The sequence below is a fragment of the Leopardus geoffroyi genome, chromosome E3, assembly GCF_018350155.1.
Source record: "Leopardus geoffroyi isolate Oge1 chromosome E3, O.geoffroyi_Oge1_pat1.0, whole genome shotgun sequence".
Classification (NCBI taxonomy): Eukaryota; Metazoa; Chordata; class Mammalia; order Carnivora; family Felidae; genus Leopardus; species Leopardus geoffroyi.
The window spans coordinates 14,922,087-14,949,615 of NC_059340.1; the positions used below are offsets into that span (position 1 = coordinate 14,922,087).

At 44.6% G+C, this 27,529-nt stretch overlaps 1 protein-coding gene across 4 annotated transcripts in view; it reads right to left on the minus strand.

The window, feature by feature from the left end:
• CALN1 (calneuron 1) overlaps positions 1 to 27,529 on the minus strand; it is a 539,412-nt gene that overhangs the window by 432,290 nt on the left and 79,593 nt on the right. The window contains exon 1 of one of the 4 annotated variants that reach the window (XM_045461915.1): positions 4,339 to 5,047. The exons of the other annotated variants lie outside the window; for them this stretch is intronic. The gene's annotated coding sequence lies outside the window, so the exon portion shown is untranslated. Of the gene's footprint in view, positions 1 to 4,338; positions 5,048 to 27,529 lie in introns of those variants that run through there. 4 annotated transcript variants of the gene reach the window in all.

Here is a 27,529-nt window from a genome sequence, read left to right on the forward strand (position 1 = left end):
CAGACCTTTGTTTTGCTTATCCAGACCATTACCTAAACCGGAAAGCCAGTGGCCACACTACACCCTTCCCTTTCTCCTACCCCTACACCAGTTACTTAGTAAGTCCTCTCTCCTGTGAAGGAGATACCTAACATCTATGCCACCACCTTCTAGCAGGATCATTCCAGAAAACTCCTCTCCCCACCCCCAATGCCCTACCCAAAGCTCTGCTAATTGGACATTTCCTCTGAGCGCTTGGAATGTAGCAGAATAATGGAATGAGGAAGAGGAGGAGGAGGAAGAGGAAGGTGATGGAAAAGTTGACAGATTATTGGTGCTTCCATAGTACCCACTGGTATGGAACCGGAAAGCAAGTCTGCCTCGAAGATCCCCACCACCACCTAACTCTCCCCCGCTCCATGTCTGGTTCTTCAGCCCTGTGACTTCCCATCACTACTGCCACTGCGGTCTCTTTGGTTGCCTCAGGTTTCAGCCAGAGTTGCTGTCGGTTACCCACAACCTCGCTGGTATCCACGCCCCTGGTCTCCTGCCCGGCAAATCCATTCTCCTCCGGGTCTCCAACCAGACTTACCTAAAACTCGAATCTGACCACACTGCCCACCCCCAACAGAGAAAGGCTGAGCCCCGAGTCCTGACCAAAGGTCTCCATCGCATCGTTCCGGCCTCTTCTCTTGTTGCTCCCTCCCTCCACCTTCAAGCTCCAGGAACTGCAGACCCCAGGCTGCTTCCTCCTATTCTCCGTGCATTTTCCTGCCCCTCTCACCCCTGGCCCGCCCTATTTCCTCTGCATTGGAATACCCGTTCAAGGCCGACCGCTTCGCAATCATCTTTTAAGCTCAGCTCAGACATCACTGCCACGCTAGGCTGGATGCCTTCCGTCTCTGCTCACAAATGTGTAGCCCTAACACATGGTCTGCCTTCCCCACTAAACTGTGAATGTTTTGATGACAGGCGCTGTGTCATATTCATCTCTATATCCGTAACCACATAATAGGCACTGAAGGCATTTTGGTTAGATGTTAAGTGATTAAAAACATAATTCACTTTGAAAACCCCAGGTTGGATGCAACAATGTGTTTTCGTTTTCCTCCTTTCTGACCGTATTCAGAACTACCCTCAAACTGAGCGACCGAGGGATCAGCCAGGGCTCTGCCCATCACGAAGGATGATCGCTTGAGAGTCACGACGCACACTGTTTTCAAAAGCATCAGAGGCTATCTCTGGTGGTGCTACCTGATGGTTCTCCATCACAAGAGGACCTTTCAGACACTCTGACGACATCAGTTTAAGCCTCCAGTGAAGGGCAAAGATGCCCCCTACCCCATACCAACGTGGGCACAGGCAGAGAACGTGCGAAGAAAGCATCAGCAGCCTACAATCGAAGCAACCTGGTCTGGAACTTGACACGGCTCCGGTGTGGGCGCACCTGGAGGGCAGGGCACCTGCCTCCAGAGCTCCTCCGGTGCCTGGGCTTCCTCGTCGGGAACGACGAGCAAACACAGGGTGCCCACTAAGGGGCTGGCGCTAAAGAAGGCATGGAAGGTCAGAGGCTACTCAAACACTCTTCAGCTCATAAGCAGCACTGTGGGCTTAGACTCAGGAATCCCAGCCTCTTAGAATCAAACCCTAAACCCTGCCTCTCACCCACAAGCTGCAACAGCCTCAGGAAAGGTATTTCGCCTCCCTGAGCATCAATTTCCAAATATGAAAAACAAGGATAACGTGAACTCAGATGTGGAAGAGTGTCCCGGTACCAAGTATGGTCTCAGAGACAAGGTCGCCAAAGACCTTAAACCTCCCGAGTCCCACCAGAACCTGGGAGTTCATCTCACTGTAACAACTAGCGCCCCCTTCTGCCACCCAATGAGCACTGCATGGGCTGCCCGTACTGGTCAGGACTGGCAAAGCTGGGGCCAGCTAGGACCAGGCTCAAGGACCAGCTCACAGAGACCTCTCCCCAGCTGTTGACCCAGGAGTACACTGTCCCTCCCAACACCACTTGCTATGGAAAAGAAATTTCTAGACTGGAGCCCAACCCTGCCCAATATTCAAGCCCTGATCAGAGGCCTCCCGCCGTGGAGACAAATGTTCAACTCACCTAAGCAGCTGGCCCACGCGCACCCTCACCCCCCACCCCATCCCCGCCGCCCCTTAGCGAGGAAGGCGGGTCGTCTTCTCCACGGAACCAGCTGGATTAAACTATTTTCTTTCTAAAGAGCCCCCTCTCCTGCACCCGCACCGAAGGCCTGATTACTGGCAATGAGCAGCACTCAGAGTTCAGAGAAAGGTGATCTTGATGAACAATTCTAAGAAGATTTAGCGCTCCTCCAATCAAATACGCTAGGGATTGTGTTACCGGACTGTTTTGTTTTCATTACTCCGCGTGGATACATCCAGTAACCAACTTGGGTGTTGTGGACCAGCTTCTCGGTAAACAGAGCCTGTCTTCAGACAGCTAGTCTGAAGTGTCTGCAGTGAGCTCAGAAAGGGGGGCCACGCGGCTGGGCTTCCGCCCGCGCAGGCCGCTGGGGAACGCAGCCCCGGGCATCCACGGGGCATCCGTGGGGGCCGCCACCGCCCGCCCAAGAGACTGGCAAAGTTCCGCAGCTCCGGGAATGCATCCTAAACCGGGTGTCACCGCAGAGCCCAGGAGAGGTCGGAGTGGCCCCCTCAGACTCCAGTCAAAGCCTCAGATAAACAAGCAGCGAATACAATCCGGACTCCACCAACACTTCCTTCTTCGTCCCCCCCCCCCCAAAACTCCCTTCCACCCCACAAAGAGGAAATACAAACCACCAACAAGCCAAGGAGGAGAGCTGGAGTCCAGCTTCGATTAAAAAAAAAAAAAAAAGCCCTGCTCTAGCCTCAAGACAATTTCACACCAAGTGGCTTTAAAACCCTTCCCAAAGCTCTGATGCCTGGATTGAAAAAGAGTTTATCTCTTTGACTGAAAGCCAGCGGTGAAAGCAGCAGAACGGGGCAATCTTAGGAGTTAGTTTTCCCATTTGCACAAATGCGGGGTGTCTGGACATCCCGAGGGCAGAAACCTACCCATTCTTCCTAGAGAAGGTCACCTAGCTCTAACGCGGAGGAGGATCTTATTCGCGTGAGACTGTCGTTATTAATTAGCACGCCTCGGGCTCCGGTGGCCACGACCCAGCACGGCCACACGCGGCACCGGCTGCTGATCTCCGAGCCCCCGGCAAAGTCTCCTTTTCTGCGGAAAAACAGGCTCGGGGCCTGGGGATGGCGCCCCGGTCTTGGCACCCGGGGAACTGCAGGCACACTTCCACCTGGGCTCAGGGCTTCAAACCGACTGCAGGGAAAGGCGCCTTCTTCACGCACGCCTCCTCAGAGCGAAAAAGAGCAGTGGGAAACGCTGCTGCGGGTGGGGGCAGAGGGCGCACGTGGCGGGCGCCTCGGACGCAAAACGCGGCCCTGGGTCCCCGCTCGGCAGCACCGTCCCGTCGGCGTGGGGCGTCCTCCGCTCGCCCTGGCCCCGGGGCCCGCCCCAGAACTACCTGCTGCTGCCTAGGCGCCCTCAGGCCAAGTCTGAGGAAGTTCACTCCCCGCCGCGCCAGTCCGGGGAGGCTGGGGCGCCGCGTAAACCCGGACTGCCCGGGACAACCGGAGCCTGCCCCTGCCCGGGCGCCCGACCCGGGAACTGCCGGGGACCCGGGGCCGGCCGAGCAGCGGCCAGGTCCCAGCCTGCACTCCCGAGGCCTCCCGGGTTATCCCGCGCTCCCCGGGGCCCGCGGACCCCGGGCGGGTGGCGGCGAGAAGCGTGCGCCCCGGAGGGCTGGCAACCCGCGCCGGGGTGTGGGGGGGGGAGGGGGGGGCCGGAGGTGGAGGGAACCCTGCGTCCCGCCTCTCCCGATCGCCATGACCCCGGCTTCCCGGAGACCTGGAAGCCGCGCTGCTCTCCCACCTGGGCTGCGGTGCGGCTCCCTCTCCTCCCCTTCCTTCCCGCCGCCCGGGCGCCCGCGGCCGGGGGCGCGCAGCCCAGCGGCCCCCCGGCGCCGCGGACTCCGCGAGCGGCGCGCAGCCTGCAGCCCGCGCGGTCCGGGACGCCCGAGCGGGACGTCCGCGGCCCTTCCCAGCCCCACGCCCCCGGGCGGGCGGCCAGCAGCCACCCCCAGGGGAGGGCCAGGTGGCTCGGGAGGCCCCCAGCCCGCGCGGCGCCCTCCGCCGGAGCCAACAGGTACGGGAGGCGTTGTCCGCGGCCGGCCGGCCGCCCGCTCCGGGGCAGGGGCTCCGGCGCCGCGGAGAGGGGCGAGGACGGAGGGGAGAGGCGGGGGCGGAAGGCGCGGGAGGGCGCGAGCGGGCGGCGGCACTCACCTCTGGCTGGGCCGGGGCCGGCCGCGCGGCCCGCTGCCCCGAAGCCCGGGTTCCGAGGCGCCTCCGCGCGGCGCGGGGGGCTTCCTCCGAGGCCCGCAGGGAGGGGGCGGCGCGGCCGCAGGCGCCGGCGGGCAGCGCTCAGCCTGGCGCTCACACCCCCAGCCGGCAGCCGCGTCCCCGCGCCGGCATCCTCGCTGCCGCCGGCTCCCACGGCGCCCCGGGCCGCTCCCCAAGCGCGCGCCGGGCCGGCGCGAGCCCCTCGTCGGCTCGGAGCGCGATCCGGGCACGCTCCTCCCTGTCCTTGTCCTCTGCTCCCGTCTGGGGACGCGTGCCCCGCACCCCGGCACGGCGCGCTCCTCTACCCCTCCCGCTCCCGCTGGCCGTGCAGAGCCCCGGCGCGCGGGCTCAGCCCATGTGCGCGGCTGTCTCGCTGCGCCCCGGAGCCCAGTGGCCGAGGCCCCGCCGGAGTTGCGCGCCCTAGAAACTCCATGCAGCTCCGGCCTCCTCCCCGGCTCCTCCCCGGCGGGCCCCCCGGGGCCTGGAGGCCGCCCGCAGCGCCGTCCCCGCTCTGCCTCCGGCCGCGACAGGAGCCGGGGTCCAGGGCTCGCGTCGGCCACCCGCGCCCCGGCTGCTCCGAGGGACGGGGAGCCCCCACCCCCACCCCTTCGCCTCTCCAATGGCTCCCTTGGTTTCCAGGCAGCGCAACCTGAGGAACGCCTCGGCGCGCGCGCACTCACACTCGCGCACACACACACACACACACACACACACACACACGCACTGCACACACAGGCACACACGCGGGGGGCGAGCTGGAGCTTGGCAGACGGTCCTCCTTCTTTCCCTCCCCAAAGAAGCTGCCCACGTTAACTCCGGCAAACTGCTGTTTCTCCGTATTGGACAACTCGCCCGAGCGCCCCCCACCTTAACTGCTTCATCCCCGGTGCCCACACCCTTGGGCCGCAGTCCACACCTGCATCCCCGCCCGGGGGAAGGATGGGAGGCCGAGTCCAGGGGCGGGAGGGGGATTCAGCGTGCCCACCCCTGCCACCATCCAGGGAGGCCCGACTGCGGCCATCGCTCCCCTGGGACCCGGGAACACTTGGTTTGGCCCCCATTTCCCTTTCCAAGGTCACAGAATGGACCCGATGAGGGGGAAAGGGCGTTTGGACACAGGTGTGAGTTAGAACTCTCAAAGACTCTGTGTAACCGCCCGGTGCTGACCTCCGCCAAGTCCGTCCTCAGACCCTTTTTCTGTCTGCCCCGTGCCTCGAGGACAACATTATAGCTCAGTCCCCAGTCAACTTTCCAGTCTCCACCAGTCTACCTCTCCTGTGCCCGGAAGCTGACAGAACACGCATTGCCACGAAGGTCTGTGTCCTCAGGTAAAAGAAAGAATCAAAACACCGAGATGGGTCTCAGACTGTCCAGTAGACAGAGTCAGGTGCCTGCCAGTCCCTTTCTGCTCCTCCCAGGAGTGTGCCAAAGGGGTAAGGAACAACCCACCTGGCTGGAGCAAGCTAGTCTTTCCTTACTGCACCCTCCTTTCCACCGTCCCAAGTTTCTTGCCCCCCTCTAGGTGGCAGAAAGACCGCTCACCAGCTCAGATGCCTCCGATTCCCAGGACCAAAGAAAAGGTGTATCTGAAAATTCTCACACCAATCAGCAACCGAGCAGGCGACACTGCCATAAGCCTCTGGTCCAAACAGCTCAGCAATCACCTCTCTGCTGGCTGGGGCAGCTGCCAAGGGAATGTGGGAAATGGCCCTGCCAGCCAGACACGCAAGTTAATCAGGGTCCCCTCCTCGCCAGGCCTGCAGCCTGGGTATGGTTCCCCTGAGCCTTCATAATATTCATTGCGGGCACCAGTCCTCTGGCATTTAGCATTTGCTACCCTGCGTTATTACTGTCTTTTCTTGAGCCAGTCTTGCTTCCCAAATTATGTTGTTGAGCCACTGGCTGCGTCCTTTGTCCTTAGTTCAGATGCGCGTAGAAGTCGTTTTCAGGGGTTGTCATGAAGAGCTGTTGGCAGATGAACCAACAGAGTCGGTGATGTTTTCCTGTGATCCCTTCATTTGGATGAAAACTGCATCATTTTCTAACAATCTGTTGCTTTCTGTAAGCGATTGTTTTGTCCCTTTCTGCATGGCAACCGGGTCACCAAAGCCCCTTGGCAAGACTATATACTGTTGAAGGAGAAGGAGGAGGTGGGGGGGGGGGGAGGGGGAAGAGGTAGGAAACTGCAGGCCCAAAATGGTGTCACTGAGACCGAGTTGCCAAATCCCCAATGTAAGTGCAGTTTTAACCTCCCCTGGAAATGTAATCTTAACAGGTTGGCCAGGAATTTGTCAATCCACACCAATGAGTCCACTCCCGGGGCCCTCTCCAGCCCCCAAAAGAAGATGAGGTCATCTGCATGATAAGACCCCAGCTTTTCCCCCTAGAAAGCAGGTCTGACCTGGAATAATCCTTTCCTTTTGCTAATAACTCTCTTGCCCCTACCTTCCATCTAGAAAACCCTTCCATTTTGGGCAACCCCTCAGAATGCCTCTCTGCTTGCCGGATGGGACGCTGCCCGATTCACGGATCATTCAACGAAGCAAATTAGAGCTTCGAACTTACTTGATTGAATTTTAACAACACACACCTGACGGAGTTCCTGGTAGAATACAGGGGCCACCATTTAACCAGAATAGGATACGTCGGCAGAAGTTCTCTGCCCTTGCTTCCTGCCTGTGGGGATTTGGGCCAGCTTGTTCTCTCTAAAGCTCGCTGTCCTCGTCTGTAAAATGGGAATGATTACAGCATCTACTCTATAAGGCTGTTGCAAAGGTTAAATGTGATCGTGTGCAATAGTTCCCGTATAGAGGAGCTACACAAATAAATTCTAGGCAGAAAGTAAGCTTTCAACAAACGTTGGCTGTTGTCATGATTAGTGAGTAGTTAATACATACCAAAGACATTACCTTGGGTTTCGTCCCCAGATACTAATCTCTGCAGACCTCAAAAACTAGAGAAGCCAGGTGGCAGACTTCGGCAAGCATGCCAAAGGCAGTTTCCTGGTTCTTACCGACAATGACTATTTTGAGACTTCCAGGGTGAGTGTGTAGGTTCAACAGGCCCTGATACCCTTGCCCCAACTTTCATTCGATATATATTTATGAAGGGTCAGGCATGTGTCTTTTCCTTCCTATTAAAATGCCAAAGAAACTCTTGTGCTGATTAGCAGAATGGAAGCTAAAAGCAACCTAGAAAAAAGTGGGTGGGAAGAAGGACTGCCCTTTCTCTTGCATTTGTAGCTGGATTTACATAAGTATTCTCTCCAACCCAGAACAATACAGCCCTCCGGGCGAAAGCTAGGGATAGGCAATAACTTCATTCTACCACCTGGCTTTGGGACTCAGAGTTACAAACCGGACACCTGGATAAATAGCAGCCTTACCACATGGTCATCATTTTCTGACATGGCCAAAGTCATTCCTGCCTCTACCTCATCCCTTCCCCTATCTTTCCTTCTTTGCTTTTACTTTTTTTCAGATTCTTTTAATCTTTATTTATTTCTGAGAGAGACAGACAGAGCACGAGCACAGGAGGAACAGAGAGAGAAGGAGACACAGAATCCGAAGCAGGCTCCAGGCTCTGAGCTGTCGGCACAAGAGCCCAACGCGGGGCTCGAACTCACGAACCGTGAGATCATGACCTGAGCTGAAGTCAGCCGCTTAACCGATTGAGCCACCCAGGCGCTCCTTTGCTTTTACTCTTAATGAACACATTTACTTTCAGTGCCCAAGACACCCAAGGGTAGAGGGTAAGGAAGGATCAGTGGAACAAACTTTGGTACCTGGAAGCCTACTACCGCTATAGCAAAAACTAGAAACACTGGCCTTGGGATTGAACCATAGGCAACAGCCGTGCCTTGAAAGACTGTTTTATTTATTTATTTATTTATTTATTTATTTATTTTTTAATTTTTTTTTTTCCAACGTTTATTTATTTTTGGGACAGAGAGAGACAGAGCATGAACGGGGGAGGGGCAGAGAGAGAGGGAGACACAGAATCGGAAACAGGCTCCAGGCTCTGAGCCATCAGCCCAGAGCCTGACGCGGGGCTCAAACTCACGGACCGCGAGATCGTGACCTGGCTGAAGTCGGACGCCTAACCGACTGCGCCACCCAGGCGCCCCTTGAAAGACTGTTTTAAGTCAAAGCTGCCTCAGGATAATAATGTGACACATGGGAAGGTACCTAATGAACTCATGTATCTGACAAGGGAGGTTTCCAAGTAGAATACAGAAAGGGCCAAAAGAGTTTTTCTGGATGCCTATGATAAAAGACAAGCACAGATGCGTTAAAGAAGACACTATTCTTTAGTAGAATTTAGAGGAAATGGAAAGAACCAGAACATGCTGGTTCGTTCTAGCATCTCCGAGCAACAGTTTACAAATCTAGAGCAGTAAAATGTGGTCTCCGAAAAAGATTAAGTTAAGGGTGGGGCTATAAGATCCTTTAAGACCTCACACATTTTTAAGGGCATTCAGGGAAGAGCTTCTAAGAATCTGAGCATGCGGGGAAGAGCTTCGAAGAATCTGAGAGACATGGCCCCTTAGCACCCTCACCAGGAGCTGAAGAGAGAGAAGGACCTATTCTTAAAGAAATATGCAAGTCTGGCTTTTGTCTCCTGGATGAATTATAATTTGAAGCAAAGGAAGTCTTCAGTGGTGTAAAGAAAGTATACTAGCTTGGGACAAAAAGTGACAGAGACAGCACAAAAGGAAAGGAGACCGTTGGATCCACGATCCTCTAAAGGCAGCAAACAGGCTGCAAACATGTAAACAGGCTGCCGTTTCTTATGGAAGACAGATGATGACTCAAGAGTGGAACCGAGAGTCCAAAAGTCCGCAGTGTAAAGGCAAGAGTCAAGGATCACTCCCAAGGGGTAGGACCAGGCCCCAGTTAAGGAACTAATGACGTATTTCCAGCCGGATTTCCGTGCTGCTCTGGATCAGTGACTGCTACGGAAAATAGCTTCCACATCCTCCCTTAGTGAATGCGATGCCTGTTACAGTTTCTGCCTCACCTGTGTACGTTGAGCATTTAAGCAAGAGCAGGGAGGGGTTCACAGATCTGCAGATGGAGAAGAACTTCACCCACGGAGCCTCATCTACGCCTGAACCTGCTCTAGATGAACAGATCCAGGACCTCGAGCCTGAGCCTGAGCCTGAGGCCGGAGGAGATGAAACTTTCCGAAGCTTTTAGATGTTTCTGGGTGTTTTTCATGTAGGAAGAATGTAAATAAATTTTTAGTATGGTGGATTAAATATGGCCACAAACGCTTTGATATTCCTCTTTTCAAGAGCTGGGATCTACATCTCCCTACATCTCCCTTGAATCTGAACAGAATCTATTGCTTTTTAAATAGAATACGGAAGTTATTCTGTGCCCATTTCCAGGCCTAGGACTAAAGACATTGCAAGCTTTCATTTCCTGGCCCTTGGAACACTCTCGTGGAGCCCAGAGTCACTCTGTAAGAAGTCCGGTTACATTTTGTGAGGCAGCCCAAGCTACCTGTGTAGAGAGGGTGTGTGAAGGGAGGGGGGAAGAAAAAAGAGAGAGGAAAGAAGGAATGAAGGAAGGGAGGGAGGGAGGGAGAAAGGAAGGAAGCAAAAGGAGGGAAGGAAGGAAAGAAGGAAGGAGAAAGTGAAAGGAAAGAAAGAAGGAAAGTGAGAGGAAAGAAAGAAGAGAAGGAAGGAAGAAAGGGAGGAAGGAAGGAAGAAAGGAAGGAAGGAAGGAAGGAAGGCCTGGACAGTCTCCAACTATTCTAGCCCCTGCTGCAAGAGTCCTCCTAGCTGAGGCCCAAGATACTGTAGGGCAGAGACAAGCCATCTTCGCTGTTCCCTGTCTCAATTCCTGACCCACAGACTAAAAGAGGGAGTAATAAAATGGTGTTGTAAGCCACTTCGTTTTGGGATGATTTGTTACATGGCAACAGATAACCCGAATGATTTGCTACCTTGAAAAGAGTCCAGACTATGTTGTAAAGTGGGAAAAGCAAATTGTAAAATAACATACATGATACCATTTTTGAGAAAGAAAGCTTTGTATGTGGCATCCATATATACGCAATGTATCTGCACAGACTATGATTGTAATGCCATCTGTTACCTGACTAAAGAATCAATATTGGAGAGACTTCCACTTTTTAGATATATTATATACATGCTCTACAACAAATATTTTTAATATTGGCTGATTTTTTTATTTTTTTATTTTATTTTATTATTTTATTTTTTTAACGTTTATTTATTTTTGAGACAGAGAGAGACAGAGCATGAACAGGGGAGGGGCAGAGAGAGAGGGAGACACAGACTCTGAAACAGGCTCCAGGCTCTGAGCTGTCAGCACAGAGCCCGACGCGGGGCTCGAACTCACGGACCGTGAGATCATGACCTGAGCCGAAGTCGGACGCTTAACCGACCGAGCCACCCAGGCGCCCCTCCGCTGATTTTTTTAATGAGGAAAACATGTCCTGCATTTATTTTATTTCGAAGAAGTAAATATGTAGTATATACCTACAAAATGAATAACACACTCTACCCTTAAAAAAATAACCAAGGTTTACTCTATTACAGGCTTATTAATGGAAAGAGATTATATTGACGCTTATGCTGATAGTTCTTTTAATATCTAGGATAAAGACAAATTCAAATTATCAACAAAGAAAAAAGAAGTTACCAGCAAAGGGAAAAAAAAATCAAGATTGGCTTCAGGAGTAACACTAGATCACAAAATAAAAATGAACCCACAAACTTAGAAGGTAAAATGTTATCACCCAGAGTTAATTCATCCAGTGAGGTTGTTATCATGTATGAAAGTAAAAGAAAAATATTTTCCTAATGAAACAGGTGAGGGAAAAAATGGCTTTTTACTTTTTCTTTAAAAAAATACTCAAAAACTTGTAAGGCTAAAAGGAAAGGACTACCTCAAGGGATTTTGAGGTTTTTGGGCGTATCAGAGGCATAGAGAGAAAACGATCAGGTTTCAGCACTTCCGAGACAGCTAGGACCTGAGGGACAAAAATGCATGGGAAAGAAACGCTCAGAAAAGTGAAAGCATCGGTCTGCTCTGCTTTCCCCCTAAAGAAAGGTGCCTCCTTTGAAGCTGTGTGGGGTGAGAGGTAAAGAAGAGAACCCCCAGTGACCAAGAGGGTACACCGTGAAGAAGACTATGCAGGAGTCTCAGGGGCCTGCAGAACAAAACTTGGAGGTCACAGCCTACCAAGGAGGAAGGGGACTGATGAGCCCCCAGCGTTTCAGGTGAAGCTCTTGAAAGACTATCCACAAAGACAAGGGACAGAGCAAAAGCCTTTGGAGAGTCAAGTCCATCTTCAGACTATCTCAATTATTGGTCAGCAAAAGGTGATCTGCATGTGTTCTGTCTGCCAGATGAGAATTTCAATCTCTCTGAGGGGACAGAAAAACACGTAGAGACGCTGTAATATATCATATATAATAGCTGGCATTTAATCCAAAATTGCCAAGCATAGCAGGTGACAGGCAAATTAAGGAAAACTGGTGAACAAACAGACAAGAAAACCATAGGAGATCCAGATATTGGAGATGTAGAAATAACAAACAACCAAATTGAGATAAATTTTCAAGAAAATAAATGGTAAGACAAAGAATTCACCAGGGAAGAACTAGAATGTATTTTAAAAACAGAATTAAATAATAATAATAATCATTAAATAACAAATATAATAGCTCACTGGATGTGCTTAAAGCAGATTCAACAAAACGAAAGAGATTGCTGAACTGTTCATTAGTTTGGTAGAAAATATACTACCAAAGAGAAGAAAGAATCAAAGATAGAAAAAAGAGCTTAAGAGACACATAGAATACGGTGAATAGACAAACATATAATTGACGTTTGGAGAGAAAGAATGGGGTAGATGCAGTATTGGCTGAGAATTTTGCAAAACTGAGAGAGATATTGAGCCACAGATCCAGGAAATCTTCGAAACTCTAAGCAGGATATGTTCAAAGAAAGCCACACAGAGATAGTCATCATGAGACTTTCAAAAACCAAAGACAAAAGATTAACAGAAGCCAGTCTCCCTCAGTCTGACTTACTTCACTTAGCATAATACCCTTTAGGTCCATCCATGTTGTCACAAATGACAGAGCCTCATCCTTATGGCTGCATAATATTCCAGTGTGTGTGTGTGTGTGTGTGTGTGTGTGTGTGTGTGTGTGTCTTCCTTATACGTTCATCTAATGATGGACCCTTAGGTTGCTTCCATATCTCAGCTACTGTAAATAGCTCCACAATAAACATAGGGATGCAAATATCTTTTCGAAGTAATGTTTCATTTTCTTTGGATAAATATCCAGCAGTGGAGTTATTGGATCATATGGCATTTCTATTTTTAATTTTTTGAAGCATATCCATATGTTTTCCACAGTAGCTTCACCTAAGAAATAAGTTGGACTGGGAAAGACAAACACCATATGACTTCACTCATATGTGGAATCTAAAAATAATGATAAATAAACAAAAAGCAGAATCAGACCTGTAAGTACAGAGAACAAACTGATGGTTGCTAGAGAGGAGAGGGAAACGGGGATGGGAAAGACGGATGAAGAGGAGTGGGATATACAGCTTCTGGTTATGGAATGAATAAGTCATGGGAATATAAGACATAACATAATATAACATATAATATATAATATATAACATAGTCAATGATACTGTAATAGTGTTATACGGTGACAGATGGTAGCTACACTTATGGGCATAGCATTGTGTATAAACTTGTTGAAGCACTATATTATACACCTGAAATTAATGTACTATTGTGTGTCAGCTGCACTCAAATTAAGTCACAGAATAAAAAGTACAGCAAAGGGAATATAGACAATAATATTGTAATAATACTGCATGGTGAGATTGTAACTACATTTATGGTGAGCATCGTGTAATATATAAAATTGTGGAATCACTATGTTATACACCTGAAACTAATATGACATTGTATGTCAACTATACTTCAATTATAACATTCTTTTAAAAAAAAAAAAAAGAGGGGCGCCTGGGTGGCGCAGTCGGTTAAGCGTCCGACTTCAGCCAGGTCACGATCTCGCGGTCCGTGGGTTCGAGCCCCGCGTCAGGCTCTGGGCTGATGGCTCAGAGCCTGGAGCCTGTTTCCGATTCTGTGTCTCCCTCTCTCTCTGCCCCTCCCCGTTCATGCTATGTCTCTCTCTGTCCCAAAAATAAATAAAACGTTGAAAAAAAAAAAAAGAAAAGCTAGTTCCTTTTTCCTTTACACACACATGCACAACTTTCAAAATAACAGCCAATGACATCTCAACAGAAATGATAAAAAGTGTAACTTACAACCGTTGACATAATCTTTGGCATGCTAAAAGAATAGAACTGTACACCTAAAATTCTGAATGCGGTGAAAATACTCATTAAAAAGAAACCTGAGGAAGTTTTGCTTCTGAGCTAGTACCAGTCTTGCCCCCGACTGTTCATTAGAACGCTAGACAAAATATATGAATTCACTGTTTTCAATAATTGGACGACAGCCAGTACAGGACTCTGATCCATTTGAGAAGAGAAACAAATGAGATGAGCCCTACCATCGTCCAGCTTTCTGCCTGGAGGCATTTTTCTGTACCATTGTAAAGGAAAAAGAAACCAAAATGGAGCACAGTGGTCTCGTTGACTTGAGTAGATAGAGATCAGAGTTCATGGAGGCTTGGGCAGCTGGAATTTGTCAAGCAGAGAACTGAAGAGAGAGAGCTATGCACATAAAAGAGCTGAGAAAATCTTTCTAGGGATTATTTTGAGTTCCTGGTTAATAACTAAGACCTGCATGTATAGGAAAAATTCCATGTGGTCAGGCAAAGGTGGAGAGCCACAAGTTGAACAATTTCTAGAGGTAATGAAGAACTGGGAGGCATTCAAGTTCTGATGGACCCGAGTGGGGAAAACACCCGGGATTACAGTAGAGACTCTAGGTAGATTGCCCCTTAGTAGTTGGAATAAACTAGTATTAGGGTATTTTATTGCCCTCACAAAGCTTTAAAAACCATCAAAAGGGTCAAGCTAATTTTCAAGTAACTTAACCGCCTAACAAACAAATTTCAAAACTCCTAAGAACAACTGCAAAATTCAGAGATTCTACAATGTAACATTCACAGTGTCCATAGAAACAGAAGCAAAAATACTGGGAATGATGGAATTAGCAGACAAGGGCTTTCCTATAGCTATCATAAATGTGCTCAAGGATTTAAAGAAAAATATAAACACAATGAAGAAAAGAATAGAAACTATTTTTAAGAAGCTAATGAAATTCTAGAGCTGAAAAATATAATATTTAATAATAAAAGTTTACTGAGAGACTTAATATAAGATTAGATACCATAGAAAAAAAGAAAATGAACTTGAAAACACAGTAATAGAAACCAAAGCACAAGAAGAAAAATGACTGACTTGTAGGACAATATAAAGCAATCTAAGATATGTTCGATTTTAATACATGAGGTGTATGTGTATGGAGAGTAAATAAGGCAAAATGATTTGAATAAATAATGGCTGAAATTTTCCAAATTTGATAAAAGCTATACATACACAGATCCAAGTGGCTTATGCACCTCAAGCAGGATAAAATGGAAAACCACACCATGGTACATTATAACCAACTTGCTGAAATCCACTATCAGAGAAAATCTTAAAGCATCCAGAGGAAAAAGATACATTGTGTCAAGAGAACAGAGATAAGAATCAACTAACTCGTTTTCAGAAATAATGCAAGCCAGAGGACAATTGAACAGCACCCTGACTATAAAAGACAACAAAAATATTCTTCTAATGTGAAAGTGAAATTGAAACTTTTTAAAATATTCTTTTCTTTTAATTATTTTATTTATTTTTGAGAGGGGGGAGGGGCAGAGAGAGAGGGGGGGACAGAGGATCCCAAGCGGACTCTGTGCTGACAGCAGAGAGCCTGACGTGGGCCTGGAACTCACAAAGCGTGAGATCATGACCTGAGCCGAAGATCAGCAGAGCCACGCAGGTGCCCCGAAATTAAGTTTTTTAGATAAACAAAAAGCAAAAGGATTTGTACTTTCCAGGCTAAAGTATAATGATAACAGATCAAAACTTAGGAATGAATAAAGCTAGAAATGGATAAATATGTGAGTAAATGCAAGCAATTTTTTTTCTCATTTTTAAATTTCTTTAAAAGATAGCTGCTTGTTCAAAGAAAAATTAATACGAATGTATTATGGAACTTATATGTATAAAATAAAACGTATAGGACAAAAAAAGCACAAGAATATGGGAGGGAGGAAATAAAAGTGTATTGTTATAAAGTACTTAAATTATTCATCAAATAATGTAATATGATTTGATATTATACTGCTGTATGTTAAAGGTACATACTGTAAATCCTAGAGCAAAAAGAGATGGGGCAAATAATCTCAAATGTAAGAGATAAAAGGGCATATTTGAAAAAAATTAATAGCAAAGAAGGCATGAAAAGAGGAAAAAGTGAACAAGGAACAAAACAGAAAAGAAACAGCAAGATGTCAGATTTAAACCTAAACCTATTGTGAATTACATGTAAAGAGTCTAATGCTACAATTAAAAGGCAGAGACCATCAGGCTAGATAAAATACAATAAGACCCAATCATACACTATTTACAAAAAAATGCTCTTTAAATATACAAATACATACACAAATGGGTTAAAAGTTTAAGGATGGAAAAATATCAGGAAAATATTAATCATGAGAAAACTGGAACAGCTATATTAATATCAGACAAGAAGTATGGCCCAAAATCAATAGGGTTAATTCATAATCATAAAGGATCAATTCGTTAAGAAAAGACAACAATCCAAGTGTAACTATAACAAAGTTTTAAAATACACGATGTACACCATATAAAGAAAACAACAAATGGGAAATTTTAACACACCTCCCTCAGTAATGAATCAAACACGTAAAGATATAGAAGATTTGTCAAACACTAGCAAATAACGCAACCAAATTCAATTTATAGAGCACTGCATTGACCACTAAGGATACAGTCTTCTCAAGCACACATAGACTGTTCATAAAAGGCAGACTGTATGTTGAGCCACAGAACAATTCTCAATAAATTCAAAAGTATTGAGATCATACAGAAAACACTCTCTGGCTGCAATGGAAATAAATTGGAAATCAATAACAATAACACACCTGGAAAAATCTCCAAGTTTATGAGTAAAATACAGTATTACATAATGCAGGAGTCAAAGAGTAAATCACAAAGGAGGTTTAAAAATATTGCGAACCGAATGTAATGAAAACACAGTGTGTTAAAATTTGTGGGATACAGCTAGAACAGTGCTTAGAGGGAAAATTTTAGCTTAAAGTGCTTATTTTAGAAAAAGATGAGAGGTTTCAAACTAATTTTCTAAGGTTCCACCTTAAGCTGGAAAAAGAACATCGAAATAAATCCAAATAAAATAGGACAAAGGAAATAACAAAGAACAGAAATCAATGAAATGAAAAATGGGCACACAATAGAGAAAAATCAGTGAAAATGTCAATAAAATTGATAAATTTCTAAGCCAATTTAAAAGTATGGAGAAAGCATAAATTAGCAGATTAGACAAGATGAAAGGGGCTGTACTAAAGATCCAAAAGACACTGAAAATAACAAAAGAATATTACAAACAACTTTATTCCTAAAACGTTGACAACTAAAATAGAAGAATTCTTTGAAAAACACAAATTAATAAAACAGATCCACGAAGAGAGAGAAAATCCAAACAATCCTGTATCTTTTAAAGAAATTTTTTTTTAATTTTTTTTTCAACGTTTATTTATTTTTTGGGGGACAGAGACAGAGCATGAACGGGGGAGGGGCAGAGAGAGAGGGAGACACAGAATCGGAAACAGGCTCCAGGCTCTGAGCCATCAGCCCAGAGCCCGACGCGGGGCTCGAACTCACGGACCGCGAGATCGTGACCTGGCTGAAGTCGGACGCTTAACCGACTGTGCCACCCAGGCGCCCCTCTTTTAAAGAAATTTAATTCATAATTAACAACCTAATTCCAAAAACAAAACCAAATTCCTTTATGCCCAGAAGACTACTCTGATGAACCCTAACAAATCTTTAATGAAGAACAAATATCAATCTTATAAAAACCTCTCATAAAATAAAGGGTGATGTATCTCAAGTCACTTTATGAGGTCAGTGTTCCCCTATTGACAAAATCAGATCAAGATCTTACGAGACAATAAAATGATTGTAAATGTCAAGGACGTAACAGTATATTACCAAACTAAACCCAGGAATGTAGAAAAAGAATCATACATCGTGACAAAACAGAGTTTTTCTCAGGCATACAAAGTTGGTTTAAATTTTTAAACATTAATTAGTATAGTTTATCATATTCAGAGAAGAAAAAAATCATGATCATCCGAATGCATGCAAAAAAAGTGCTTGACAAAATCCAATACCCATTCATGATGAAAACTTTCATAAAAGTAGGAATAGAAGGAAACTTCCTGAACTTGATACAGGGCATCTCTAAAAAAAACTGCATAGCTACCATCCTCCCAATGGTCAAAGATTGAATGCTGTCCCTGTAAAACCAGGAACAAGGCATCTGTGAACATTTGTTGGAGGCCCAGCCAGTGAAAAAAGTTAATTAAAAGAAATAAAATGCACACGGATTGATAAAGGCAAAACATTTTATTCAAAGTCAACATGATCATATATGTAAAAAAATCTTAAGGAATCTGTAAGAAAAGCTGTTAGAACTAATAAGTGACTTCAGAAAGTCAAAATCAAAAATCACAAAGAAGCAACTGGAAAATGAAATTTGAAAAATAGTACCAGTCGCAATAGCGTCAAGAACATGAAAACGTCAGGTATAAGTTTAACAAAATAAGTGGAAGATCTATATACTGAAAACGACAAAACACTGCTGAGAGGAATTCAAGATTAAAAATAAATGGAACTCTGTAACATGTACTTGAATTGGAGTTCTGATGTATTTAAGATGTTAATGCTCCTGAAATTGATCTATGAGTTTCACATAATCCAAATAAAAGTGCTAGACATAATTTTCTGCAGAATTTGACAAGCTGGTTCTAAAATTTGTATAAAAATGCAAAGGACAGATGATAGCCAAAACAATTTCTAAAAAGAAGAAAGTGGGAAAGGACTACCTGATTTCAAGATTTAGTATAAAGTTAATCAAGAGAGTGTGGTTTTGGCAAAAGAATAGACCTACAGATCCAAGGAACATAATAGATCAGGAGTAGACCTATACATATGTGATCACTTGATTTTTGACCAAAGTGCCAAGTTAATTCAATAGCAGAAAGGACAGTCGTTTCGTCAGATCATGCTGGACAATTGGTTTTTCATGTGCAAATGAATGATCTTTGATACTTACTTTATTCCATAAACAAAAATTCACTCAAAATAGATCACAGACCTAAATGTAAAAGCTAGGGGTGCCTAGGTGGCTCTGTCAGTTGTGTCTGACTCTTGATTTGGGTTCAGGTCATTATCTCACCATTTACAGGATCAAGCTCCAAGTCAGGCTAGAGCTAACGGTGCAGCGCCCACTTGGGATTCTCTCTCTCCCTCTTTCTCTGCTCCCAGCCCCACTTTCACGTGGGCACTCTCTATCTCTCAAAATAAGTAAACTTTATTTAAAAAAAATAAATGTGGAGTGCCCGGGTGGCTCGACTGGTCAAGCATCCAACATCAGCTCGGGTCATGATCTCGTAGTTTGGGAGTTCAAGCCCCACATGGAGCTTTGCACTGACAGTGCAGAGACTGCTTGGGATTCTCTCTCTCTTACTCTCTCTCTGGCCCTCCCTCCCTCACTCTCTCTCTCCAAATAAATACATAAACGTAAAAAAATTAATCAATGTAAAAGCTAAAGCCACAAAACTTTTATAAGACAACATAGGAAAAAAATCTTTGCAACCTTGAGTAAGTAGAAATTTCTTAAATAAGACGCAAAGAGCACAAACAATAAAAGAAAAATATTAATAATTTACTTCATCAAAATTAAAATCTTTTACTCTTCAGAAGACACCTTTGAAAAAACTGAAAAGACAAGTCACAGAGAAAATTATATACATATATACCTATACATAGGTACATATATAGGTATATATGTATATAGGTATATATGTATATAATTACGTATATATAATACACACATGTATATATATACTACTTATAAAATACACACATATATAAACTATTTATATATAAAACATATATAATGCCATACATATCTGGAAAAGCACTTATATCAACAATATGTCAAGAAATCTTGCAACTCAATAAAATGAAAATATACAACTTAATTTTTTTAATGGACAAATGATTAGAATAACAAGATATACAAATGGCCAATAGCACATGAAAAAGTACTCAACATCAGAAGTTATCAGGGAACAGGGTGTGTGGGTGGCTCAGTGGGTTGAGCATCTGACTTTGGCCCAGGTCACGATCCCACACTTTGTGGGTTTGAGCCCCGCGTCAGGCTCTGTGCTGACAGCTCGGAGCCTGGAGCCTGCTCCGGATTCTGTGTCTCCCTCTTTCTCTGCCCCTCCCGTGCTCACACTCTGTCTCTCTGTCTCCCAAAAATAAATAACCATTTTAAAAAATTTAAAAAAAGAAGTTATCAGGAAATTCAAATTAAAACAACAATGAAATGCTACCCATACAACCAGTAGAATGGCTAAAATTAAAACACCTGACAATACTAAGTGTTGGCAACAATGTACAGCAACTAGAACTCTCCGATAATGCTGTTGGGCATGTAAACAGTTCAACAATTTTGAAAAACTGTTTATCAGTTTTTTTATAAAGTGAAACACACAATTACCTTATGATTTAGCAATATCAGTTCTAGGTATTTTTCTTAGAGAAATAAAGTCCACAATATGACTTTCACATGAATGTTCATAGCATCTTTCTTCACAACAGTTAAAAACCAGAAACAATCCAAATGTTTCTCAATAGGTGACTGGATGAACAGATTCTGAAGTATACTCAGCAATTACAGGAATAAACTAGATCCCCACAACAGCATTAGTTGAATCTCAGAAACATCATTCTGGATGAAAGAAGCCATACACAAAAGAGTATGTACAATATTACTTCATTCTTATGAAAGTCTAGCGGGTAAAATAAATCTACGGTGACAGAAATAAATTAACGGATGCCTAGGAAACAGATTGACTGCAAAGGGGCCAAAAGGAATGTTTTGGATTGATGAAAATGCTTATTATCTCTTGATTATGATGGTGGTTACAAATTTGTGTACATTGGTCAAGACTTGTCCAACTATACACTTAAGGTGAGTGTGTTTTATTAAATTGTTTTCAATGAGATTGCTTTTAAAAGAAAAAACAAATAAAAAAGTAAAGTCCAACAAATGTGATTGAAAAAAAGCTTTTTTAAGATGAAATTTGTACATTTTAAGACACACAGGTAGAGAATTTGTCATCAACCCCCATCCTAAAAGAAGTATTAGAGTGAGCTGTTCACACAGATGGAAATATGATTCCTGATGGAAGAATGGAGACAGAAAGATAAAGAACACTGGAAATGGTCAATATGTGGTAAATCTAAATAACAATTATTATGTCTGAATCTAATAATAATAATCTTAATAATGATCCGTCGGTTGTTAAATTCATGAAGAAATAAAATACGTGACAATTGCACAAAAGGTGGAAGTTGGGTAAATGGGGTCAAAGAGTGTTCTTGGCTCCTTGCATTGTAACAGTGATAAATGTACTAATTTAGGATATGTACCAGGGGGTCCAGGGTACATGTTGTAAGCTCTAGGTCAATCACTAACAAAATAATGAGAGCATATCATTCGTAAGCGGGAAATGGAAGAATAAGAACACAATGCATTCCATCAAAGGGAAGGAAGGAGTTAATGGAGAACGTAGAACAGATGAGATGACTAAAAAGCAAATAGTAAGATTATAGATTGAAATCCAAAATAATCAGTAGTCACCATCCATATCACCAGGCAAAATGTATTCTAACATCAAGACAAAGATTGTTAAACGCTAATATAAACATGTCCAAGGAGATTCTGTTTACAATAAATACACAATAAATATGAGGACATAGGAGTTTTTAACATGAAAGGATGGCATATGCAAAAAATCACTGAAAAAAACAACTGGTATGGGTATACTAATACCAAACAAAATGAATTTTAAGGTAAAGATGAAGAATGACATTTCACAATGATAAAAGTGTCAATTTCCCAGGAAGATAAAACATTTCCAAAACTGGGTAAACCTAATAACATATGCTCAAAATACAGAAAGCAAAATTGATAGAATTGCCCAATCTGACTGATACAGTAAATAATCAAAGATCTAAAAATAGAACATAAATCAAAAGAAGAGAATCAAAAATATATTATCTGATGGCAAACAGACACATGAAAAGATGCTCAACATCGCTAATCATCAGGGAAATACAGGAATGAGATTTAAGAATTTATTTTTTAAGGGGCGCCTGGGTGGCGCAGTCGGTTAAGCGTCCGACTTCAGCCAGGTCACGATCTCGCAGTCCGTGAGTTCAAGCCCCGCGTCAGGCTCTGGGCTGATGGCTCAGAGCCTGGAGCCTGTTTCCGATTCTGTGTCTCCCTCTCTCTCTGCCCCTCCCCCGTTCATGCTCTGTCTCTCTCTGTCCCAAAAATAAATTAAAAAATGTTGAAAAAAAAAATTAAAAAAAAAAAAAAAAGAATTTATTTTTTAAGATTTTTTAAAGTTGGGGAGCCTGGGTGGCTCAGTCGGTTAAGCATCCGACTTTGGCTCAGGTCATGATCTCACCGTTCGTGGGTTCGAGCTCCGCGACGGGCTCTGTACTGACAGCTCAGAGCCTGAAGCCTGCTTCAGATTCTCTCTCTCTCTCTCTCTCTCTCTCTGCCCTTCCCCCACTCACTATCTGTCTCTTTCTCTCTCCCTCTCAAAAATAAAGATTTATTAAAAAATAATAAAAAATAATAAAGTAATCTCTACTGCCAGTGTGGACCTTGGACTCACAGCCCTGAGATCAAGAGTTGCACGCTTCATCCACTGAGCCAGCCAGGTGCCCCAAGATTTGCATCTTTTGAAATGCACCAAGGAGACTCATGCCAAACCAACTGAATCCAAATTTACAAAAGTGAGGCCCACAGGACTGTCATTAAAAAACATTTCCATAATGATGGGGGTGCCTCGGTGACTCAGTCAGTTGAGCATCCAGCTCTTGATTTGGGCTCAGGTCATGATCTCATGGTTCCTGAGTTCAAGTCCCAAATGGGGCTCTGCACTGACAGAATGGAGCCTGCTGGGATTCTTTCTCTCCCTCTCTCTGCCCCTCCCCTGTTCTCTCCCTCTCTTTCAAAATAAAAATAAACATTAAAAAAATATTTCCATAATGAGATAACATTTTTAGCTCAACCAGTAGGTAAAAATTAAACATAATCGTGACACCCAGTATCGGCAGAAGTGTAGAGAAATAAACATGTTCATAGGAATACCGAGGGGAGAGGTAGTGGTCGGAAAACTCCTTTTCTTGGATTTCATGTTCCCACGTGGAGTCATATCAATTTGAGTGTAATTAACCCTCTGCTTCATCACCCACTTCTCTGGTCGGTAAATTTGGAGGAATGAAAAGGACTGGCAGCTCAGCCTGCCCTCCTGTCTCGCACTGTTTGGCCTTGAGCTTGCGTGTGTCCATCACCTCCTGCAACTGGCCAGGTGGTGAATGATCTAATTCTGGACGCAGTATAATGACGTTGACATTCTGATCCTCGTCTGCGTGACCTCAGTCTTTTAAAACATTTGAACCAAAGAAAAGCGCACTTTATTGATTTCTCTCAATCTGTCATCAGTAGCAAAGTCAATAAATGTAAAAATGATAGTTAACTGCTACCCACTCGACAAACCTGCCACCTTTGGGGCACGCGCCTTGTATCCTCTCTTCCTTCTTCCCCCACTGAAAGGCCCAGTGTCTCTTCCTGCCTCTGGCCCGTCCCTCTGCTGAGCTTAGGACTGCATTCCTCCCTATGTCCCAGCAACCCTGGGAAGTCTGATGACTTCTATTTGTAGCTTTTAGTTCAATAATTGGCATAACCCTCTCTTTTGAAAGCCAGATCGCTTTGGAATCATTTTTGGCTTCCTCGACCCCATTCCCAATCCATCTCTAATTCCCCGCACACGGTTCAAAATTCCAAAGTAAAAGCACAGTATGCAGTAAAACATCTCTCCCACCTCTTCTGGATCTTCTGCTTTTCCTGTATCCAGCAAGCACTCTTAGTACCTGTGTGTCTTTCCCAGAGATACAGTACAGATGTTTGCTATCTCTCCATATAAATGGTACCACACTGTATGTATTGTCTTCCAAGAGGAATGCCACCTCATAAGCGTAGAAGGAATAATGGAAATTTAGACGTCGCCATGTTAAAACCAATTAAGGAAGGATGATAGAAGCAAGAAATCAATCTACCCGTTTATGCAAGGCTTGGGTTTAACACAAACAGACAACTATAGAGGACATTACGGCAATTATGGCCATACTCAAGGAAATCTTGGAGGGGGGGACGTCTGTATGTACTTTAGTATATCAATGTTAAGTTTCCTGGGTATGATCGTTGTACTGTGGTCATGTAGAAGAATGTAATTGTTCTTAGGAAATATGTGCTAAATATTTAGGCGCGAAGTCTGTCATAATGTCTTCAATTTATTCTCCCCCAATTTTCAAATGGTTCAGGGGCAGGGTGGGTGGGGGAAGAGGGTATATGGGTGGGTTTTGTGTGCTATTTTTGCATTTTTTTCTAGGTTTGAAATTTTTTAAATAAAAAATTGAGAAAGAGTAAAAACATCGCATGTTTCTATAAGCATAGAAAAAAATGGGTTTAATAAAAAGCCAAACTGGCATCTCTGAGAGATGAGAATGAGACGGCATTAGATAGAGGAGTAAATACTGTCACATTCCTCAGCCAATTTAGTTCTGGCTTGTTGGCATTTGCTATTAAGAATGCATTATTTTTATCTTTTGTATTTTTTTAAAAAGCTCACTTTTTGTAACTTTAAAAAGTCTCCATAGGTTATTCATGTATAAATCAGAATTACATCTTTCCAAATATCCGCACTGCCCCTTACACCACCCCCCCCAGAATCCCTCGATTTCCTGGATTGAACAACCAAGGCTCAGCAGGAAGCTTCTAGAACCCTGGTAACTAGGGCTGGATGCTAAGTCTTTTGGATATCACTCCCCATAAAATCCACTAATATGTAGAATGGATGTTGAATTAAAATGATTTCACCCACATCCAGAGGTTAAATTGGACACGTAGATGTTTTTTAAAAGTTTACGATGATGTCAGACACTGGAACGAATGACATCACGCTTACACGAAGGGTAGTTTACCAAAAGCTGACCAGGTTACTGCATATCAGACTCAGGAAGAATGGAGAGACAAGGAGGAGAGGAGAACAAGGAGGATGAGGAGAAAGAAATGGAGAAGCTGAGAGAAAGTAATGTTTCCTTATCTTCCAGAGGAAAGATTCAAATGGAAACTGTTCAAGTGCCTTAACTGAAAAATATTTTTAAGAAGGTAAAGTAAATTAGTGGAACTAAATACCCACAGAATATACATTCTAAATCACCGAAGAGAAAAAAGATTTTTAAGTTGCATGACACATTATTTTTCTAAAGATAAATGCATGTAAAACTTGCCTTTTATTTTTTTTTAAATTTTTTTTCAACGTTTATTTATTTTTGGGACAGAGAGAGACAGAGCATGAACGGGGGAGGGGCAGAGAGAGAGGGAGACACAGAATCGGAAACAGGCTCCAGGCTCCGAGCCATCAGCCCAGAGCCCGACGCGGGGCTCGAACTCCTGGACCGCGAGATCGTGACCTGGCTGAAGTCGGACGCTTAACCGACTGCGCCACCCAGGCGACCCAAAACTCACCGTTTAAAAAAAGTTGAAAGTAAAAGAATTCATAGCAGGCATTCATTGGTGGGAATGTACATGAGTTAAATGTTTTTAAAGGGCTCTTTGTAATACACGGTAAAAATTAAAGCATGTGTGCCTTTTCACCCAGAGGTTTCTTTTATAAGAACTTATCTTACATGTGTATTTGAACAAGCACACAAAGATTTTCATGGAAACATTGCGGTAATTTCCAAAAGAAGGAAAAAGAACCTAGGAATGACGCTAATTCCCACTAAAGGGTTTTTTGGTTGGGTGTGTGTTTGTTTTAGAAAGTAAGCAATGGTGTATTGAGTGCAACAATTTAAAATAATGAGGTCAAGATTGGTTTAGATGTAATGATATGGAGATAGGCCCGAAATAACTGAAAATAGCAAATTGTAAAACAGCATGTTAAATGTAGTTCCATTTGCATAAAAGCAATTTTATTTACGTGCTGATATGTGCACAGAAACTCTAGAAGAACATTCACTCAATATCAGCAGTGACTATTTCTGGGTTGGGGGATTATGAATAACTTTTGTTTTCTATATAAACATTTTTTGCACTGTTAAATTTTTAGGTATGTGCTGTATAATAAGGAATTCGTCTGGTCTTTGCCCCTGGCTTTCAGCACAGATCCTCTAAAACTCTTGGGATCTCCCAAGTGATAGACACGTCGGCTATTCCTGAGCCCCTGGAACACACCCAAGGCTATGCTAATGAGGAGACTGATGGTAGGCCCTGAGAGAGCTTCAGGATGGGGCTGGTCACCAGAAAGACCAACTTTGTGATTAGAGGGTTGAAACTTTGACCTCCAAGGAGAGAAGAAAGCTGGAGATTGGGTTCAGTCATGTCACCAGTGGTTAATCAAATGTACCTATGGCAAGAAAGGCCAGTAAAAACTCTGGGCAGTGAGGCCTGGTGGAGCTCCTGGTTGGTAGATACACTGATGTGCCCTAGGACGGCGATGTGCCCTGATTTCTCAGGGAGGTGGCACAGAAGCTCTGCCATCAGGACCCTCCCAGACTTCACCCTGCATGGCTCGTCATCTGGCTGTTCCTGATTTGTATCATTTAGAATCACAAGTAGAGCACTTTCTTGACTTCTCTGAATCATTCTAGTTAATTATTGAATCTAAGAGAATATTGGGTACCACATTTATAGTTAGTTGGTCAGAAGTGTGTGTGACCTGAAAACCCCATAAGCTTGAGGCTGGTGTCCAAAGCAGGGGCACTCTTATGGAGGATTAGGCCTTTAACTTGCCGAGTTGGCGCTAACTGCACGTGGTCAGTGCCAGAGCTGAATTGCAGAACCAGGTAGGATTGGAACAGGATAATTGGCACTCATATGACAAGGGTTATCTCTTTTGAAATAGTAGCAAAAAAAGTTTTAAGTAAAAATATGGGAAATGCAGGCCAATTCAAATAATAGAATGAAGCCCAGGGGAGGCAATTCAGCTTCCATGGTAAGCATGGGAAGATCCTGAACTCGCCTCCCCCCCCCCGTGGACACAACAAAACTACAGCTACATATGCAAAATTTTCCTCTGAAAAGGACATGAAAGCTAGCTGAACAGTTTCTCTGAAACAGAGGCTAAAAGGACCACATTGAGATGGGTGGGAGAAGAGATCTGGCCTCCCTACAGTCCCCACCTTTGGTGTGGCAGCCCACAGTCAGGAGGGATCTCACAAATGTGGAGCTTCTCCCTGAGGAGTGAGGAGTTTGTGTCCCAAATCAGGTACCCAATCCCTGAGACCTTCATGGAAGAGATGAGTCCCCAAAATGTCTGGCTTTGAAAATCGAGTAGGGCTTATGTCCAGAAGAACCACAGGGCTGTAGGAAATGGAGATTCCACTCTTAAAGGGTTTGCATGCAGATCCACTTACCCTGGGACCCAGCACAAAAGCAGCACCTTGACAAGCACCTAGACCATATGAGAAGGAGATTTGTTTGCTAATCTGACAGCGTCTGCTAAAGGGACAAGATCCTGTTAGAACTCTCTCTAGGGACTGGGGCACTGGCAGGCACCACCTTTGTGTTTTTCCTGATGGTGGGGGTGCATCCTGCCTCCACACTGCTCCCACAGCCCTACCAAAGCCAGGGGGGCAGTGCCCTGCCCCTGCACCACTCCCTTGGCCCTACCAAAGCTGTGTACACAGCCCAG